General features: G+C 36.7%; 1 protein-coding gene across 1 annotated transcript in view; it reads right to left on the reverse strand.

Annotated features, from left to right (window-relative positions):
- CNOT2 (CCR4-NOT transcription complex subunit 2) overlaps positions 1-20,132 on the reverse strand; it is a 97,845-nt gene extending 77,713 nt beyond the window's left edge. The window contains exon 1 of the mRNA XM_026061753.1: positions 20,065-20,132. The gene's annotated coding sequence lies outside the window, so the exon portion shown is untranslated. The remainder of the gene's footprint in view (positions 1-20,064) is intronic.
- Positions 20,133-20,138: the final 6 nt, after the last annotated feature.

A 20,138-nucleotide genomic window follows, 5' to 3' on the forward strand; every position in this document is an offset into this window, starting at 1 on the left:
GGAACGGAGTAACAAATTTTTTGATGGACCTGAGGTAAAATCCCATTCTTCAGTACCTAAGAGACACTAGTAATATTCAGATGGCAGCAAAAGGAAGAAATCTGCTTTCTTAAGTAAACACAGATATGTCTGAAAGTATAATAATCTTCTAATTGAAATGTGCCATTACTTTTACAAATAGAGCTCTACTGTGACTGATTGCTTTACGTTAAATTAAGAGCCTTTCTTTTAAGAGAAGGTACACTAGAATACTTACATCTTTACATCAAATGTCAACATCAAAAATGCTACTATGTATGCTAAACTTCTCTGTTGAAGTATTTTATTTAAAATTAATTATAAGCTTCTAGGAATGAGCACCCAGAGATCTTCCGGACTGACTACATGTAATTAAGATTAAAAGATATGTATGCATGATAAAGCATTCAAAAATGCTCCAAAGTTAATGTTGGGGATAAGAGATTTAAATAGATTTAAAAATAAAAATATATAATATTTAAAACAAGTTCTCCCGATGGCATCATTCCCAGACTCTCTCATATTCAAATTTTTCTTGCTACATATTTCCTGGCCTTTTATCCCTTAAAAATAGCTCCTGTAACAACACAAGATCAAAAAGTATTTGAAAACCTCCCATGACAAATCAATTAAAAAACAATAAATGGTATAATCTCTGTCTTGTAGATATCTGAACTTCTGAACACATCCTAAGCTACAATATCATATGCAAAACAATTTTTTTGAAAGTTCAATATAGTCCCATATTAATGTATTTGAAAAAAACAAAATAGAATGATTTATGTTTAGATTAAAAGATGGCTAAATATAAGGTCTCTCTTTTACAGTTTGCTTTGAGTTAAACCAGACAAGCCCTATATTCATTTTCAGTCACTACTGACAGAAACATAAAGAGCAACTGGGACAAGGCAAAAACCCCAACCATCTCAGACAATACTACTAAACACCAAATGCAACAGACAGGAAATGGGGCTGACAGTATTAACAAAGATTGTCAACCAGAATTAATAGGATATGAGTTACTCTCATTCTCTCTCCTTTAAATATTACCAATGGGTTCCCAAAGATAAAATTTTGCACTGAATATATATAAGTATTAGACAGAACCTAAGCAGCTGAGAGCAGTAACACGAACAACCAAAAGTTACAGGGATTTGTTAGCCTATTTTGTTACTATCCAGAAGAGCAAATCCTGGAGCTGCACTCTACCAAATGGCACAAGTTCCCTCCTTCATTCACTCTTTCTGGATAGAACATAAGGAACGCACCTTCTGTTTCTGTACCTAAACTTGTAGAAGTGAGACAAATAAGACTTGGTAAAAAAACCTCTCATTATTCCTAGAGAAATAAATTCTATAAACGTACTATAATGGCTCTTCAGCCTGACTCATGAGTTGCCAGTAGAAAAGGGGGGGGGGGGGTTTGGTTCCTGGAAACGGACAAACCTTAGGAAGCTGAGAAATTATTTGACTGGTAGGAAAACATCAGAGAACCAACTTTGGATAAGACAGATACAGGGATAAAAACAGAACAAAAATAAAATAAAGAATTTAGAGGAGTCTAAAGCAATGTGAGAGGACAGAATCAAAAGCTCCCCCCCCCCCATAAAGTTTCTTTCACTATAATTCATTTTGCAGACCCATCACAATATGCTGTTCCTACGCTGGGTTACTAGCTCATCAAGTGACTTTTTTTTTTTTTTTAAATAGAAAACTATAAAAAGCAACACTGACATGGAAAACAACAGGGTCTTTCTACCCATTTGCTTACTGTCATGACAGCCACTTTTAAGTAGGCATCAAAGCATATCAGAAATGTAAAAATTCTTCTGGAAACACTGTGCAAAAGAATACGTTCAACAGACAGAGATACAGAAAAAGACATCCTACACAAAAAAAAAAAACTTGGACTTCACCTTCACCCAGACAATTTCAAATGGATACTTAGTGAAGCATCACATTATTCACCTCAAAAACAGAGGCACAAAATTTTATCTCAATGATATCTTTAAATTAGTTTGTGATACAGGGTATCTTGTTCTATCTATAGAATATTGGATCTATGATCTCCAAAATCTAATTTACTGAGAAGGACCAACAATAGCAATAGCTTCCCATATGAGGTTTAAGCTGGAGAAGAGCCCAGTAAACCACCTGAAAGACCTCTTTAGAAACTTCTTTCCGTCTTTCCCTGAAGTAGCAGCTCTCTTTGATTGAGCTGCCTTGCTGGAAATCAGAGATAATTGTTAGAGCCTAAAGCAATGCTTGCAAGCCTGTCTAGCAATGAACAGTGAAAAAACAACTTTCCAGATTTATCAGAGCAAGCTCTGCCCATTAACTTCTCCACTGGTTCTCATAGTAACTTTGCAGCATAGCTTAGAGACTGGCAGGATCTCTTTAGTTTCATTTCCCTGTCACACACATACCTGTCCTGGCAGACAACTGTTTGCCTGGGAGCTTTTGTGAATGAAGGAAAAAAAGAAAGAGCAAAGTGTTTTATGGTGATGATCATAAATAGTCTGTTCAAACATGACTGCATCAAAGCTATTGCTTTGTGGGTTGACATTTCATTGGGAAGACCGACACCACAGAGGCAGAGTAGAGTAGGTTTAGGTCATTCTTCCCTATCTAACATCTTTCTAGGGGAAATTAGCACCTTGCGTAAATTGTTTCTGTCTCTTGCTTCGAATCAAAGAACAAGTCACTTTCCTGAAGAGTCTGTATTGGGCAAGACCTTCATCACTTTTTCCATTCCCATGGTTTTTAAAAATCTCTCCATCGAATGTTCTTCACAATTTCCTATACAAAATACCTTTCACAGGCTATGAATGATAGCAGAGGCATTTTCAGGAAGTTCAGAAAGGGAAACATAATTCTAAGACACAGCTTATTTCTTTATGTTCTTGGAATAGGGAGCTATAAGGCCAGCTATGAGAAATCAGTGAAATTGTGTAAACGAAGAATGGTTTAATGACTTTCTCTTTGTATACTCTCAGAATGCATTTCAGGGGACACCCTGCTGCAGTCTCTTATATGGCATTTAACATTTAAACACGGAGTCATCCTTTCTAGGACACCTCACCTACCAAATGGCAAATCTAGAATCGTCTCTCCCTCTCAACTCAGAGGGAGCAGGAGACTCTCTGGGTCTGAACATCTACTTTCCATGACAACCCTAAAGGAAGTTCCTTTGAGCTAACTAAGAAAAGCTAGATGTAATGTCAGATCAAGGGCTGACAATGACATTACTTAGCAAGTCTCTCAAGTAGTTCTAAGCACCCCAATAAAGCAAAGTGTTTGCTTAGCAAATACACATTTTGGAGCAAATAAAGACAGTACTGTCATTCTGCTGTTTGGAAACATATTAAAATAAATATGTTTAAATCAATATAATCCTTTTATTTCAGTATCCCCTTTACTTACCTTTCTGATTTTGAGATCAGGATGAGTCTGTGTGCTCTGCGATAGCCAGTGACAGCACAGGCATTTCTCTGCATTGCTCTAGACTGCTGCGGTACAATTCAGTATTTCTCAGAAGGACCAAAACTTGTACTATTAACTTGGTTAGATGGAAGTGGCACTGTTTGTCTTTTGGGGGGTTCTTTTGGGCTATTTTCAACTCAGAATCCTAAATTTTGCTTTCTCCATAGCAAGGATATATAAAGGAGAAGTTCACTTTAGGACTAAACACCGAATTCTGCAAGAATGCAAAATGTAGTAAGAGTACTTCAGTACAGCCACAGTCTTGGGTTACGTTGCCCTTCATAACAAATCTACATGCAAAATGATTGCCCGATTTTGCAATATATACCTGACGTCATCATATCAATTTTGGAGAGTGTCTAACATGACTCATGTTTGCAAGTCAAGAATAAACATATACCTCTCACTGCCAGATTAAAAAAATGGGAATACTCTAGAAGTCTTTAGACTGCCCTATAATGGGGGGAGGGGGAAGGGGGGAGGAGGGGGAAATTATCTTCACTATTAAATCTATTATCTCCAGTACTGAGAAACTGTAAGTTTTAGCACTGAAATTAAATCTAGTGAGGATTATGCTTAACAAAAGAAATTTAGCTTTTAAAAAAGAAATGGCCCTTCAATAATCTTCAAAACCACATCAAACGTAAGTTAAAACTTTAACTAAAGCAAGAAAGATTATCATCTTTTTTAACTGGCATAGTTACCATTTAATGTCATTTAGCACAGCTCCAGTGTAAAAAATGCTTTAAGAAAAAGTTACCAATTAAATAGTTAGCCTACTCATACTTTTCTCTCAGAGTAGCGTTCCTGCATTATGACCAAACATCCCAAGATAAAAGCATAAATGCAATGAACTGTTTCAGTAGTTTACTCCTTTGAATTGCATCATGATTAACGTGTCAGTTTTATGATGTATACGGCAGTAATACGTTTTTGCTGCCTTAATGGAGGCTCCCTTAACCACTTCCCTATCTATCTGATTTCAGAAAAATCAGACTTCTATCATTACATTTCTTATTGAAATAGAACTCTTAACGTTTTCATAGTAAAATTTTGTAAGTCCATCAGTATCAATCACGCTTCTACAGTTGTAAAGTCTGATAGCTAATACATTGTAAAAATAAATTTGCTTTTCTTTTTTGAGAAAGCCAACATTATTAAAACTTGGTGACTCAGGTATATTGCACAGGACTTCACATAAACAAAATTTCAACAGAAAAAGAAAAACTGAAAAAACTGAGAGGCAATGTATATAGCCTAATTTAGAACTTTGTTAAGACACTGAAATTGGTAACAGGGATTTTACCTCATATTTTAAGGAAGTTTTTAGAAGTACGGTCAGGGCCTTAGTCTAGCTTAACCAGATTAGGGTATTTGCCCAGTAAGGGCTTTCGCACAAGTGTAAGGATAACTGCAAAATTAGGGTATACAGAGTAATTTACTGAACAAAGATTACACGGCTCACAAACCTTTTATTCTACATATTTTACACCTAGTTCAATTTATACCATTCTGGTTCCCTAAAAATAAGCACAAAACTATAACTTTAATGTATTTAGAGGCAAAATTGGCAAAAATTAACATATGCATCTAAAGGGAGGGGGGGAAGCACATGCTGAACATCTGCAAAACTAACAGAATTATGCATAAACAGTATACATCATTAAGAATTACACATTAAATGTTATTACACATATTACATTTTTCAGCCAAATTTTATAAATTTCAGACTAGTTTTCCATGACAAAGAAGGTGCGAGAGGAAAGATCCCAAGAGCACTGTGCCTGAAGTAGGAACAGCCAGTAAATAAAACATAATTCCCTTTACTGAAAAGGGCAACCACCACACCACAGGCCTGAGAGACTGAAAAGAGGAAAGTAAGAATCCAGTACTGGTCCATTACAGGAAAATATGCTAACCACATTCTAATTTGTGATCTCAATAAACACTACTGCTACAGTCACAGAGAAGCAGTGCTCAGAAAAAGCGTAATTCCATAGCATTTTTAGTGACTACACATTGCTGCATAGATGCTTGTACGCATAAATATCACAGTACAACCACAAAACTATCTTAAGTACTTCGTTTCACAATTTAGAAATGAGGAAAAGGGTACAGCACTTCTTACACTGACAGTATAATCTGTTACATATATTAGAGTAACATACATACTCTGTTCAGTTATGCTTATTCATTCAGAAGGCAAACACTCATTTCTGGTATCTGCACGTGTTCTCAAGTATATACCTAAAGTTCTTCCCTTTCTTTCATTGGATTTTTAGACTACTAGCCTTTTAGGCAGCTACAGTTAGAAGAGAGGAATTCCACCGCAAATACTGAAATTAAGTGGAGGAAGATAATGTGGGATACATCTGGATCTTAAATTGACACCAGAAGATTTATGACCAAGTCTGGATACTAACTATCTCACTTGTAAAATAGAAAGAGGAGGAGAAAGAGAGGTATATGTTATCTGAGTATACATCTTTACTATTTTCATGATAGTTTTAATGTAGGTGGAACATATCAAATAAAATTAAAACTTTCATTTCACTTGAGAACATTCACTCCTATTCTAATATACACTTTCCCTTCTGATTGCATCACCCCTTTTTCCTGTTACATAACTCTCCTAGGCACTTACAACTAAAATATCTTCACTGACAAGACTAACAGAAAAAGCACCTATAAAGAACAAGATAGTGTTTTGTTTTAAATGTAGCAACAGTAGCCATTCCATAATTATTAGGTTGCAGCTATCACCCTTTCAAATCCACTTTCATGTCGGTAATGTCCCAACAGTTTTACAGGCCAAAAATCTATCCTAAAATAGATTCCCTCCTCAAGTGAAGCTTCCTTTCAAAATCAAAAAATATAGAGAAAACAGAAATAGTTTTTTCTAAATGATTAACTACAGTGCCATTTTTAAAAGAAACCATGGGCAAATAACTCAATTTTGAAAACCATATCAAGTTTTGAAGTTAGGAATTCTGAAAATAATCCTGTAATGTGAGGTTTATCCAATACTCATGGACTATTTTCTAGAAATTGAATATGAAACTTAAGAAAAATCTGCTGTAGACAGACAACTGCACAGTAACTTGTGTGCATATGAATTGCACATCATTTTGGGCATTGTTTAAGGTTGCCTTCAAATACATCGCTCTGGAAGAAGAGGCTATGAAAACATACACATTTGTTTTTACTTTTAAGAGCAACTTATACCGTTAAAGGCAGTAATACTGTGCTGGGTAACCTTAATTATTGCTGGTAAGATCCCATATTAACTCACCTCACCAAACTATTGAAAGCACAAGCCTTTTATGTCCAAATACTTCCTTTAACCACCTTTCAAGTTGAACTGATGGGATTTGTTCATTTTTAAAGCCAGCTAAGACAGTTCAATCACTTCTGAGTGTTTTAATAGGGAAATATCCCCCCCAGCTGAAAATATTCGAAAATCTAGTCTGTTGGGAAGCTCTAGTGCTTGAATACTGTACAATGCAGCTCATTTTCTGGTCTTAGAGGTGCACCGTGTGTCATGACAATGAAGACCTGCTCAAGCCTGCCTCAGCTATAAGGCTCTGCAATACCAGCACTTCACACAATTACACAGAGAACTGTGCAGAATTTCACAAATTTTTCTGTCGGATCTACAAGGCACATTCCATCTCCTTATATCAGAGCTTTATGCAATAGCATAGATTTAAGTCTAGCCACAGGATACTAGCTAAGGACACTTCATCCTAGGACTGAGGAAGACTAATTTTCTTAAACATCAGGTGGGTGCCATCAGGAGATAGCTAGGACACAAGAGGAGGAGTAAGTCAGAGAGGAGTCAGGAGTTCAGAACAGGAACAGAAAAAAAAAAACACAAAGAAGAAGCAGCAAACAAACAAAAAAAAACAGGTGTGTAAGGTGCTGTGGGGAAAACAGTTTTGTTTCATTTTCTTTTGTTCGTCTGTTTTTTTTGGGGGGGAGGGGGAAGGAGAGCGGGGCAGAAACAGAGCCCATATGATCTAGCTACTACGACACGTGCAACTTCAGAACCTGGAGTCGCAGCTGCTAGTTAGGATTCCCACATTCCTTTGCCATACAGCCAGTCAACTCAGGACCACTGTCACGCACGCCTTTATCTTCTTTTGGAGTATGGTTCACAGAACAATTTTCTAGGGTGAAAGCTAGTCCAGCAGCTCTGACAGTAGACATCCTTACTGTGAATCTTAAGAGGCCAAACCTTACCCATATGGAGATCAGTAGATTTAGAATTTGTTGCTCAAATGAGCAACATTTTAACATTTGAATTTTAACTTTTTTTTTTTTTAAGTTACCCTTGCAGGACTCAAGCTTCAGAAATTGGCAAACTTCAAAACTATGGAAAAGGATTGCCAATGCAACATGTATACATAACATGTTAACGTAGGTAGCAATTGGGGTATGCTTTCTCTCTCTAAGGGTATTTGCCTCACTCTGTACTATTTAAATTGAGTGCTGGGAATATGCACAATAAGTACCGAAGTGACTTAGCTGTAGGATCCCACTGAAGGATCTTACAGCTACAGATATGTAAAGGTATGCAATTCATGAGGAAGTGGATTATAGAAAGAAAATAACGTGTTTGGCTAAGATGTTTAAATGCCACCTAGATAAACTGATTTTATCCCTGCCTCTTAAGTTCTGGAGGGTTTTTTTTGGTTTGTTTTTAAATACTTCTGCGGATGTTGGACAAATAAAGATTTTCATGAGTGCCTTCAGCTTGAAATATTTCAAGAGTCTGTCTTTGAAGAAACATTAACCTTCATTTAATGTGCAATTGTGAATGGTTATTTCTGTTACAAAAGTATTAAGTACCCACAGTCAGCTGATACATCAGTTTCCCTATTTGTAACACAGGACTGTACCTGAGTGAGGAAATGTAAAAACATACTTTTTAAAAAAAAAAAAAAAGTATTATAAAGCATTTTTATGAAACTATACTGAAGAAACTGAGAAGAAAACATTAATCCAGTATTCACTTACAATATTGGATAGCATGAACTGAACAATGACATTAACAAAGAAAAACTTTAGTATCTAGCCAGTTAGTTAGTACCATGCACTTTGTTCACCAAATGAGGCTGGAGTCCTTTGGGAAAAAAAACAGGACTTCACACACAAAAAACACCACACACACACACAACACACCCCAACCATATAATAATGACACGCAGTAAGAACCCGATTTAAGAGGGGAAAAAAACTTCATTCCAGTATTCCTTGAATTCAGAGACCTTCAAGTCTGCAATTTTAACATTCATTAAGCAGGGTTTTACATACTGAGTAGCTGGGGTTTTTGTCTGTTTTTAAATGCAACAAAAGTTTAAATGCTCATATAAACATTGACCTACATCCCTCTCAGTTTATGACCTGAAAATAAAATGAGACAAGCTTATGGCATGGCAATACAAAGACTAAGCATCAGGAAGAATAAAGAGCTATTCCAAAACTGCTTTTCAATCTTAAATTGCTGGTTTCTGGTTAGGGACAATGGAAATGAAGAGGCAGATTGAAAACCAGAGATGAAAAAGAATGAGAAATGTACAGTAGAAAAAATCAGGAGAATACTGAAGGTAGGATAAGGAGGTATTCTGAGAACTTGGGAGATAAAAAAGGCTAGTTAAAATGCTCTGCATTTATCTAAAACACTGTCTTTAGATCAAAATTAAGCTCCCAGCATCACGTGCATATACTAACACTTGGAGTGCCTTCATCACACTTGACGAAACACAGCTCCTCTTCTGTAGGTTTATACGCTAGCACAATTCAAAGCTTGCTGCACTAAGTGACAGACAAACTTCTAATGGCTAGCATTTCAAATCATATTTGATTTTCCAAAAAAAGTAATGGAAATATTACAAAAATGAATATTACAATAAGGGATATGACTACCTCAATAGTGTTGCAAGATTTTTACCACTACCACCTCAGATATTTGACATCAGCCCAAAATTTAAATTAGCGCCTCATAACATATGTATAATTTCAAGGTATCATTATAAGTCCTGTTTTTACTCAAGGGACATATTTATATTAGTAATTTAGCGATTTGTAATTCTGATCTGTGTAAATTTTATTCTGAAAATTTTATTGTGGCCACAGAAGCCAGACTGTTAATGTGACATAAATCTCACTGTGAGGAATTGGTGAGGTTTCTAGTGTATGACAAGAACTTGCTTTGGAACCCATTTTAATAGCAGCTTTCAATCTTGTTCCAAGATAGCACAGGCACCCCAATACACGTGGATTGTCACTTAAGACGGAATAATACCAAGTGGCTCTTCAAAAACAACCCCCCCCCCAAACCACCCAAATCAGAAAAAAAAAAAAACAAAAATAAAGAAGAAAACATCAAGGGAGAATAGTAGTAGCTACATTCAGAGGGAAGAAACAACACTAAAGGGAATATTGTTTTGTTAAGTCAAAACTAGATACATTTTCTTGGGTTTGCACCATATAGCATGAGGGCAACTCACTAGGCAAGACCACCATTCACATGTTTTTCTGTTTTAGCATTAGCATTTAACATTGACAAGTGAATTACTTTAAACTCTTGTAATGCATATAAATGTAAGAAGCTCACCTTCTAAGTGAAATCTGTCACTCTCTTACATTTTTATACACTGTTTCTTTTCCAGTAAAAACAGTAACAGATATTTTAAAGTGTCACTACAATTATTAGTGACTAAGAGTTTTCATAGGAAACATGTTCACAACCAAAACATTCATACTCCATAAGGATCAAAACATACCCACACAGTTTTATACAGAACCATAGCAAGGGCAACACTAGAGGGATGTGAGCTCATTCTGACCATGCATTATTCAATGAAAAACTACCCATCAATTTCATAAATTGCAATTCGAAAAGGCAGAAATCTAAGAAACCTGACATTAAATTTCATAGTTTTACTTGATGGGGAGGGGAGGGTACACCATCTTCCATAAAATCTAGGATTTTTGATAAATTAAAAGTTATATGAGGAGTGCAAGATAACCACCTTAAGTTCACAAAATTAAATTAACAGGACAATTAAGTTTTTAAAGAAGTAGTATGTACTGCCTATTTGTACAAAAATAAATGGGAAATTCTATTCACAAGACTTCCCTCCCCTGAATCTAATGATGCCAATAGATTCCTTACACAGCCCTGCTCAAGTCAGGTCAAGAAGACCTAGCAATAAAATGCCAACCACCACCAAGGCCTCCTTTACACTAACACTCTTCTCTCACCAGGGGACAGGGGCACCATGGAGAGTCGTGGTGAGGAAGCTTTGGGATACACTCTTAGAAGAGGATGAGGCACATAAAGGCTGAAACATGCAAGTGAGTTGCTGTTCCTGTGTTCGCCTCCCTGGATTACTACTCTCTAAAAAGAGGAAACACCAACAAAACAGAAGAACATATTTACCATAAAAACATTTCATTTTTGCTACACAAAAGCAGTATGAACTCAGAGCCTAGGTCAGGGCTGACACGCTGGGCACAGAACTAACTTTGCTTGGCCTGCACAAGCTCTTCCTCTCCCAGTGCCTCCCCCTGCCCTTGCCCTCCTGCCACTTGCCTCTCCTCCCAGCGGTGCCTGCCTGCAGCGCTGCCCCTCACAGTCCTCAGCATTTCTGCGCAGAGGGGAACACAGCCCCGGGAAGTCCCTTAGTGCCCAGCAGACCACAGCGTGTCCCTCCTGTCCCCCAGAGCCAGCTATATCCCAAGGCTCTTCGGAGAGCCCCAAACTGAGACACAGCACTGGCAAAACCTCAAAACTCTGCTACTAACAAGGCAAAGCTAAGTAATAATGAAGTGTTGGACAGCCTGCTCCTTCCCCGTACAGGTGGCTTCCCAAGAACAGGAGGAAAAGACTGTCTCCCCCTCACTAGGGTAAGGGGATGGTATCTGCAGGCCGCTAGAAAGGAAGGTGCAGTCTTTTGTGTTTTCCCCCCTCCCCCCAGCCTATGACCTAGATCAAGAGGGTTTCTTAAGGTCCCCTGCCAATGGGAGAAAGCACAGGATGATGTTCCTTAAAGCAGGCTGTCACATGCTGTCTTTGTCCATGCTCCCACTGAATGTCCATGTCCCCAATCCTGGTCCAATCTAGAAACAGAAGCTATCCATGCAGAAACAGCCTAAATATATGCTTTCCTCCCATAATATTAGCAAATGCTTTTTGGCCTCAGGAAGGAAAGTGTTCACCCATACTTTGCGAAGAGCAATCCTCAAACTGAAGTGTGGGCCACTGGTGTTCACAGAATCACAATAAATACTAAGCTTTACAAGTTTAACAGTTTTTTGTGATGACATCTGTGGTTCACAAGTTAGGCTGAGGGCTGACAGCACCTCCCTGGCCCCAAAATTCTGGATCACCGAGCTAGAGACTGCAAGGAAACCAAACCATTTAAATCGCTCAGATAAAGCATTCATTACAAGCATCTACAAATTCTCATTTATTCTCAAAAGCAGTCGCTACTGAGGAGACTACCTGTATATTTAGTTTTATAAGTGTATATTTCTTCAGACTTCAAAATCCCCCAAATTCACTCTTCACTGAACTACAGGATCCCTCATGGAAAAAGAAGGACCTTAAAACCAAACTAAAAAAATGGAATACTCAGGATGAAGCACTTAAACTTCTATAGTGTTGTTTACTAACATCCTAATTTTTGTAAGAACAGTAATAGAAAGAAACAATAGGTATGACTTTCTATGTTATGACCTCCGATTTTTAGGCTCATGACTTTTGACCCTGTACCTCTGAACTCTCAGCTGCTCTCTTTGCATAAACAAACACCTTTTTCAAGAAGAAATGAAAAATGGAAACCACATTACACTCTATTAAAGCTATAATTCATCATACGTCCAATTTCTATCCCTTAAATTATTTACATATTTGAAGTTTGTTCTGTACAGGTGTCCTATGATCAGCAAGACATAATGTATTCTATCATTTAATTTAACAATAAGTTATTTACAGCCTGAATTCAATTCATTATTTCAAAACAGGGAAGTAGTGCAAAAAGCATGAGAAAAGTTGCATTAAAAAGAGCAAAGCATTGGTAAGACTACAGCAAGAGGCATAAAACAGCTAAGACTATAGTGTAATTTGATCACAAGTGTCATTTAAAATACTGAAAAAAACACCCTAGGTTTATTTTGAGCATTTCTCAAGTTTGCCATCGAAGTGACATTAATAAGATTAATATTTCCTTTTCACATCTACAACATACACAGACTTTCAGAACTATTATGATTACAGCGCAGAGCCCGATTATGTGAGAGGTCTCTGAGAAAGCATTACATATGAAGCACACATACCTGTAAGTAGGAATCCTTTGTACTTCTTTAAATTATGGAAACAAATGTCTAATGTGCTGTACAGTATTTTCAAACTGTTGGTTCTCTTAGATATGCCAAAATAATATAGTAAATATTCTGCATAGGAGAGGAGTGACTAACCTGTGTAAAGAAGATACTCCACATTCCTAAAACACAAGTAAAGTTACTATTTGTCCATACTGACAGAGAAAACATTTCATAGATGAAAAAACCTACAATCAAAAATTATGTAGGATGCATTTGTACGCTGCTTCATAACAGTGGGGATGAAGCCTCTAGGTGCTAACAATACAAGAAGTGTTACATAAGACTATATACCTATTTTTAGAAACACATTACAAAATTAAGTACTGCACTGGAATCTGTTGCAGAGATATGGACAGTAACATCAATGTGCACGCAGAATAACTGCTCAGCTGAAGCAGAACATTAGATTAGATTAAGATTAGGGTTCTCTCCCGTCCATCCTAAAAAACACTGAGCCATTTGAGACTAAGGAAAGAATGTTAGTCGGGGTTCATCAAAAACACAGCACTAATATTAATGCACCCACACATCATTTTCCATGAGCAGGAGAACTAATAAGAACTTGTTTTCTACAGATCTGCTCTTTTGTTGCTTAATAGCTCCCCAATACCATGATAACCCTCAACTTCCCTCTTTTCCACGTCTCTTCATGACGTGCACTGTCTCTCTTCCCTGCTCCAGGCAAAAGAAAGTAGTAGTGCAGACAGTCTGGAAGTCTGCATGTGCCGACGGGCTGCCCGACCAGCTGCCGTCCTATGGAATACGTACTAGATCAGTTCCGACTATCTTTTTTCCAAGAGGGCACGCCAATTTGGATTCATCTCCTCTACCCAGTCACAATTTTATAATGCTTGAAGGATTACAATTTGAGATTTAATTCCTCTTTCAGATTTGTTTTAAACGTTCGAGTGAGTTAAAAAACAAACACACACACACACACACACACACACACACACACACAGAGGCAGGGGACAGAAACCAAAAAATTTCGTAAATCTGATTTCCTGAGGAAAAACTGAATCAAAACTTCCTAAGAGTCTGCTTTTTTACACAGTACTAGATACTGCAGAATGAACCAAATAGGCAGTTTTAGAGAATAAACTTTGCTTTTCCTTCACCATCTCTGATTTTCACTGTTTCTCTCATTTTTACCTACTTAAAAAAAAAAAGTTACAGCTAACTTCAAGATCATGCATCACACTGCTCTTCAGAACAATCCCACCTGAATTTATCAATATTGCTTCCCTATTTCTTGAGGATACAGATGTGAAATAATCCTTTAAGGGCATTCTACTATCAACAGACTCTACTACTACTATGTTTCTTTATTTGCAGCTTATGCTACTCCTCTGCAGGCTTTCTGCTAAGTACAGTAACAGTGTGACCTGCGGACTATGCTTAGCCTACTAAGATCTAAAACACATCTCACAAAATGCTTTTGTTTTAAAAAACAAGAATCTACAGATGCAGGTATGCACTAGCATAGAGAAGTCCAGCAGCACTGTATGCTGGGATATACATACGCTGTTATAAAGGCACCGTTAAAGATGACTACACTTAGTGAGTCATTCGTGTTTGCCAACTGGGCCTGCATTTGGGCATCCCAGTTTTCAAGACCTGTTCAGCTGTTACTATAAAAATGGATTAAGTTTAGTAGTGTATTTAAGAAAGGAGGGTCCAAATTTGAATCTACTGTTAGGACCCTAAAAGGACTGCCAGATGCTTTAAAAAACAGGTCATTTAAACTGAAGTTATGTGTCTTTGGGGGAAAAAAAGAAAGATTATGATCATGGCTAATATTAATAGTTTGCAAATTCCTAATTAAACTGTTATGAAAATCCTACTTGCCATCAAGCACATACTGTGGGTAGTCACAATACTTACCTGAGATGAGGAGAGTTCAGAAGAGTACTAGTCTTTTGAAAACTGTTTTATCCTTCCAAGAAATTCTGAATACTTTCTGGTTTATCCTAGATGTCCCACAATATATATGTTTGTGTGTGTGTGTGTGTGTGTGTGTGCGCGTGCGCATGTGTGTATAAAAATATATATATAAACACTGAACTTTCATAGACTGGAGGGGGGGAAAAATGCATTTATTGTGCAAAACATACCTTTCTGAAAGTGCAAAAGTTTTCTAAGAAAAAGTAACTCTGCATCAGGGTAACACAGGAACCTAATTTACTTGAACTTTCACTATTAAAGAAAAAGAGATGCTGACTTATTCTGGTGTATAATGTTGATCTTAATCAATTTGATCTTGAAGAATACATTTACTAGAAATGTGCATCCACAATACATGAATCAACAAATTAAGATTTTAATTTAAGGTACCTTTCTTTTGGCATGTTGAAAAAGTACAACATACAGCAAAGTATCAAGAACAGTAATGGCACTGCAACAAATTGATCAGATAACTCATAACAACGAGCTTTTACTGCAAACACCCAAGCTTGTTTTACAGGTAGACACTGTATTTATTATATGATATTGTTAAAGTTCTAATTTGTTGGTCATCTCTTTAGTCTTCCAAACTTTGGTGCTGTGTGGAACTTGAATATTATATATCTATATAAAATCAGGAGATTATATATAATATCTATATATTTTAAATCTTCCAAATCTCTACTTCTCCATACCACAAAGCTCTTCTCTCAATGGAGGAGAGCTTCTCCTAAACACTCTTTTAGGCTACTTAATCATTATGTAAAATAACTTGCTTCACAACTACTTTCCTGCTTTACACTTTTTTTTTTTTTTAATATAGTTTATATGGAACAAGTAATTTATCACAAATTGCATTATTACAGAATGGCAAAACACAACAAGCATATACCTGAACAAGTCCTCTATGCAATGGGACAACAGAAGCAAGGTTGGCACATTGGCACTTTTTTTCATTGTTCTAAGTTTTTGGCAACACTTCTTTTACAAGAACAGTTTTCACAATTAGAACATTAAAAAGAGATACAAAGAATAATCACTCTATGCCAAACAATGAAAGGTTTTAATAAAGTGTAAGGAGAAAAATACTGTTCCACTGAAGCCTGAAGAAAAGACTTGTTCATACAGACTGTACAACAAGTATACAGTCCACTGATATAAGCAATGGTTATTTATTTTGTACCAGGATAGGCGTCTTCATACAATCCTCAGACAGACAGAAAAGATGATGTTACATTATCTTTATCAGTATTACTCAGCCTTAGAAAAAATGGTTTGCTAAGAAGTTGCCTACAAATCTAAACATTAACTGTTCACAATTTGAAATAGTTTTGGTTGTTTTAATGTAGTTAGTCACACTGCTTCTTTTTGGTGCCTGGAAACCACTTGCTATTGTTTTCAAATACACACATATTCATATTGTAATGAAAATGTTACAGAGGTACAGAAACATGTAAGGACAAACACAACTCCACCTACTGAATTTGGTACCATTTTGTTTTTTTAAGCATTGCTTTCCCTAATTATATATGTTAAACTACTACCAGTATCTAGGTCTGCAGAATACTTGGACCATACAAGTAAAGCATTGGAAAGTATTAACCCAAAATTACAGATTAGAACTGGGCTATAAATTGGTTAAACAACTTATCCAGGGTCACACATCACTTCAGTAGAAATCTCAGAAAGACAGAAAACATTCTCTGACTCTTATGCTCACATTCAATCCACTGGACTACTGCCTGCTCAGTAAGAGTAATGTAAGTAAGATTTTCCATTTTACCTTCCACAAATATAGCAGTGTTTTATACTAGTTTTCCTTTTAAATAAACCACACCTTTTTACAAATAACTAGACCTCAGCCGTAATACATTCATCCATCATGGATTCTGAATACACAGAAACTTGAAGGCAGAGCTTTGAAAATGCTTCAAAAGTTTAATAAACTATTCCCTGTGACCAAAAAGAATCACAAGCAACATAGGGTACAAGATGATAACTTAAAAAAAAAAAAAAACTCCAAAAGGAAAACAGGAGGAAACAATGCTTTACTTATTAATGAATTATTTCTGACCAATGACTCTTGCACTGTAACTTGACACAAAAAGGAAGTAACTGAAAAGTCTCAATTATTATCAAGCTTTAACCTACCAGTATAATCTGAAAGGAATCATGCTAGAAATTAAAGCATGTTGTGAAATTAAATATATTAGGAGTGTAAAAAGAGTGGCCAGGCTGAGAGGAGGCCAAGTCAAGGCTGGGGGGGGACAAAAAACAGAAACAAAGACACCCACGCTTTTCTGTAACGCTGCTGATAACCAATTCTACCTCAAGACAAATCTATGTTGGGGGGTGAGGAGCTCAGTAACATCTTTGGACAGGGATCATTTCCATCTTGTTTTGGGGCCTACTGCACAGAAGATGAGCTGGTAGGCACTGTCACAGTACCAGTAAAAATATCCAGTTTTAGGCAGATTATAAATAAAAGACAAAATATAAATTGAAAGTAATCTGAAGATTTTATGGCATCTTTTTATTTTTGCCAAATAAACCCACGAAGATTTTAAACCCTAGGTAGAAATTTCTTACCAACTATGTTCGATATGCAAACATCTTCTCTAAAAACAAAGTAATTCCATAATGACACTTTTAAGTAGCCTACTGTGCAATAATTTCATTTCATACAACTCTTTTAATGCTGTAATAAAGTTCAATAAAAAAATACTTAGTCATCAACATACAGCCTCCATCCTGAAAATTCTCACACAAGAAGTTAACTGTCCACATGTGAGTAGGTGCTCTTAAAAATCAATGAGATTACCCACCAACTTTCAGCCGCTTATACAGATCTACAGGAACCTGGGTCACGAGACCAAATACAACAAACAGAACGCATGTGTTAAGGCACATTAAAAAAAAAAAGTTACCTTATTCAGGAAACAGCAACCAAAACAAGTTGTTTTGAATAAACTGTCTGACAGGATGGTGTGTTTGAGACATCAGGCAAAATGTCAAGTAAAAATATCACCAGATCTCTGTTGTGCAGAAGAAAGTTTACTTACTTTTTTTTAAATTTATTTATACTTCAAAAGCCTAGATGAGGCAAAGTTACCCTAATTTGAATTTCTTGGGTTTTGTCAACAAGTACTGTAATTTCCGTACATACTGTATTAACAAAAAAAAGACTATCCAGTATCACTTAGAGAGTAACCATCTAAAGGGTTTTTTTGATTGAATATGGTACTGTACTTCTATATAAACTGGCACAAAGCCTTTCTAAGCTAACATATATAAATACAGACAACAAATACACACAACAAATATGACAAGTATTTTGTCAACAATTTTTTTTAAAAGAACACATTCTTCACAACGCCTTTTAAAGATCTGTATTCAAGCACGTTATAGCTTTATGAGCAAAGAGAATCTAAGAAAAAAAAAAGTTAAAAGTTTTGCACTCAGAAGCTGAGTTGCACTTTCTATGCTACCTCATAACAAAACAAAACAAGCTATTTAACGTTTCTCTAAAGTTTCTAGAACAAGTCAAAGTCACGTGCAAGAAACCTCTATTTTAACTAAACTATGGTGTATTTTTAGTTATATTCACTTCTTGAATCAATAATAACAAGGAGGTGCGAGATATTTTTGAATAAACAGAGCTATGATCCAAGGTTGTTTTTAAACTATAATGAGGTTACAGTCTGGCAACTCCAGAAAAGACAGGCCCTTGCACCAATACAAGAAATAAATAAACAAACAAACAAAAACACAGCAGAGGCTAAAAGTGCAATGAAGTTTCTAACTTCAAACCTAATTTCTGTCTTGACAGAAATTCATTTAGAAATATGGCAAATACAACACAAATACTTTATCAGAGCTACCATTCAATTACAGGCATGCACAACTTTCATTAAGGGGCAGAGGTAAAGACCAAGACTTTCAGGTGTAAACAGCTAGTTATTGAACCAGCTTTTAGTGTCAAACTTAGACATGTTAACTGTCCTATTTCTCCCACTGAGTACCAATTCTCTAAAATTAGACTCGTTTAAAGAAAATTCAAATTGAATTTAATAAATTCTAAGATTTTTTTTTTTTAGTTCTTAGACAAGGGCTTTTGTTTTCATTAGTTGTTAGAATTGACACACAAATGGGTAGCTCCAATAACAACAGCTACTTTGACAGCAATATTAACTTTCTAGAAGAGATGCGTAGACAAGGTTTATCTACTAATACTCTCTTAGCTTTATCATCAGCCTCCTGAAAGCGAAACGGAAATACACTTGCAAGTCAAGTCACTCAGCTCATGATATGAGGTATTCAAATCCCTTCCCAAGATCAGAAGCAGTTGACACCTTCAAGTTTATCATGTCAGCTGAATTCTCAACATGAACAATAATGGCAGGAAAAAAATAAAAAAGGCACTGGACACATACATAGTCTTTAAGATCACAAAATTGGATCTTGCAAGCTGTGTTCTATTAACATGCAATTATGAGAGAACTTGAAGAACACTAACATGTACATAACAATTCTTCTAGGTCCAAGCAAAGATATTTCTGCAATGTAAACCTACATAATTATCTTGCTTTTGCAGGTCTATACATGCTTTAGGAGTTTGAAACATACCCAAGTTTCCAGAAATATAAAGATTTTTACTAACTGATGTGACAGCAGGTTTGATCATCTTAAACTGCCTCCCCACAGCTGGATTTAAGTCCAGTAGCCAGTCACCAGCACCAGATGTTACCGCTGCGTAGGCCAACACAAGTGTTGCCTTCACACACTCAAGTCGTGTGCACAAACACACACACATATATACACACACACGCAGAAGAATCACATACAAAAAGTTTATATCTTTCCATGAGAATAAAATAGCGCAAAGTTGGAAACAAGTATTTTCCCAATAAAACAGCCTTGTGAGAAAGCAGAAGCTGCTCAGCCACAACCAACACAAGCAGGCTGTCATTTTGTCACACTTACAAACCCCCGGAAACAAAGTTACCTGTAACGCGATTAAAAAACATAAATTCCCAACTCGTGATATTTGTAAGCAAATCAGAGCTTCAGTCAGAAGCACACACACACATCCAAAAGGACCGTGTAAACACTGCGCCTAGCACTGCTCTGCTCCGCTCCGCTCTCCCCCCGCGCCGTCGCTCGCACAAGCCGGGCTCAGGCCCGGCCCCGGCCCCCTCAGCGGCCCCGCTCCGGACAGCGCGGCGACCTGCTCCAAGTTTGTTTCACGAACACGTCCGAGGGAACACCGGAGCCTGTTTACACAGCACCTTCGCCGCCGCC

The sequence above is a fragment of the Apteryx rowi genome, unplaced genomic scaffold (assembly GCF_003343035.1).
Source record: "Apteryx rowi isolate R43461 unplaced genomic scaffold, aptRow1 scaffold_185, whole genome shotgun sequence".
Taxonomy (NCBI): Eukaryota; Metazoa; Chordata; class Aves; order Apterygiformes; family Apterygidae; genus Apteryx; species Apteryx rowi.